The sequence below is a fragment of the Ornithorhynchus anatinus genome, chromosome 2 (assembly GCF_004115215.2).
Source record: "Ornithorhynchus anatinus isolate Pmale09 chromosome 2, mOrnAna1.pri.v4, whole genome shotgun sequence".
Classification (NCBI taxonomy): Eukaryota; Metazoa; Chordata; class Mammalia; order Monotremata; family Ornithorhynchidae; genus Ornithorhynchus; species Ornithorhynchus anatinus.
The window spans coordinates 30,390,802-30,393,071 of NC_041729.1; the positions used below are offsets into that span (position 1 = coordinate 30,390,802).

The following is a 2,270-nucleotide window of genomic DNA, read 5'->3' on the forward strand; positions in this document are numbered from 1 at the left end:
TCTCCGACCCAAAGCGACACCATGGACACATCTCTCCCAGAATGACCCACCTCCATTGGCAATCATTCCGGTAGTGTATCCATAGAGTTTTCTTGGTAAAAATACATAAGTGGTTTACCCCTGCCTCCTTCCACGCAGTAAACTCGAGCCTCCACCCTCGACTCTCTCCCATGCCACTGTTGCCCAGCATGGGTGAGTTTTGACTTATAGCAGATTCCCTTCCTTTTGCTAGCCACTGCCCAAGCTAGGAATGGAATGGATATGCCTCTGGCTTGACTCTCCTTCTCGTAGTTGAGACTGGTAGAGTTTTGGAAACTCTCCAGGTGCGATCCTGAGAGGTGACCTGGGATCTCACACACCCCAGACTCAACTGAACTAGTTGCTGTTCAAAGCTGGCTCTCTGAGTAAATCAGTAGCCTGAGCTCTGGGGAGCCTTAAATTTCCTCTTCATTACCTCTGACTGTTCCTTCTCAGTTACTTTTGCTGGCACTTCCTCTGCCTCCCACTCTTTGACAACGGGGGTCCCTCAAGGCTCTGTTCTACGTCCCCTTCTATTTGCATCTACACCCACTCCTTTGGAGAACTCATTCTCTCCCACGGCTTCAACTACCATCTCTATGTAGATGATTCCCAAATCTACATCTACAGCTCTGATCTCTCTCCTTCCCTCCAATCCCACCGACACTTCAATCTAAACATATCCAAAACAACTCTTTATCTTCCCACTCAGTCACTGTCCTTCCTGTCTTTCCCATCACTGTAGACAGTACCACTATCCTCCCTGTCTCACAAGCCTGTAACCTTGGTGTGATCCTCAACTCATCTCTCATTCCACCCAAATATTTAAGCTGACACCAAATCCTGTCAGTTCTGCCTTCATAACATTGCTAAAATTTGCCCTTTCTTCTCCACCCCAATTGCTGCCACGCTGATCCATGCACTTTTCCTATCCTGCCTCGACTATTGCATCTGCTTCCTTGCTGACCTCCCTGCCTCTTGTCTCCCCCCACTCCAGTCCATTCTTCACTCTGTTGCACAGATCATTAAAAAAACCCACATTCACACCATGCCTCCTCATTCCTCTACAACTTTCAATAGCTGCCCAACCACCTCCACATCAAACAGAAACTCCTTACCATGGATTTTAAAGCACTCAATCAGCTTGTCCCATCCTACCTCACCTCACTGATCTCCTACTACAGCCCAGCACACACACTTTGCTTCTCTAGCACCAGCTTACTCACTTACTGCCCTGATCTCATCTATCTCACCACTGACCCCTTTCCCAAATCCTCTTCCTAACCTGGAACTCCTTTCCCCTCCATATATGCGAGACCACTACTCTTTCCACCTTCAAAGCATTATTAAGGTCACATCTCCTCCAGGAGGCCTTCCCCAATTAAGTCTTCCTTTCCCTGCTCTCTCTCCCTTCTGAGTCATCTATGCACTTGGATCTGTGACCTGATATTCTCCCCACCCTTATCCCCACTGCATTTATGTACATATCTGTAAAGTATAATTTGTAATGTTATAAATTACTCATTCATATTAATATCTATCTCCCCTTCTAGACTGTAAGCTTGTTATGGGTAAGAACGTGTCTGCTAATTCTGTTGTATTCTACTCTACCAAGTGCTCTGCACATAGTACGTGCTCAATCAATACCCTTAGTTGATTGAGTGATTAAAGAAGATGATAGTAAAAGGGGAATAGTGAAAAGGAGCCAGAGATTTAGTGGGCCAGAGTTCAGCAAATTCTATTTTGGATGCCGTCGGGGCCCAGACACAAGCACAGCTTTGTTTTCTTGGGCAGAAATCTGAGGGGAGTGGCGAGTTGAAGTATTGCTTTTCTGCTTGTTTCCTTCCATTCGAATGGTTTCTGTTCTCCCGGCTTAGCTCCTGGGTGGGGAGAATCTGTCACTTAAAAGGAGGAAGTATCCTGAAGGGAGATGGGATCTGACAGAACCCAAATAGCCCTTTAAAGGTCCTGAGAGTCAGGGGATTTTTCTCCATCAATCAAGAGGCAATGAAGCTCAGAATGAGATAAGGGAAAGATCAATTTGGTCCTAGATCATCCCATTTTCCTCACTGAGGCTTTGTTTTCAACAGCTCCAGAGGGAAAGCTTCTGTTGCTTCCAAGGGGAGTCTGTCCCACAGCCCACCCCGTGGGGAAGACGAGTCTGTCGGGCCAGCTGCCGTAGGAGGAAGAATAATAATGATTATGATACTTGTTAAGCAATTACTAGGTGCCAAGCACTGTTCTAAGCACTG

General features: G+C 46.5%; 1 non-coding gene across 1 annotated transcript; it reads right to left on the reverse strand.

Annotated features, from left to right (window-relative positions):
- Window positions 1-202: 202 nt before the first annotated feature.
- LOC114809474 lies at window positions 203-341 on the reverse strand. Its single transcript, XR_003757258.1, has one exon. It is a non-coding gene; the product is annotated as a small nucleolar RNA SNORA7 (small nucleolar RNA).
- Between the last annotated feature and the right edge of the window lie 1,929 nt (window positions 342-2,270).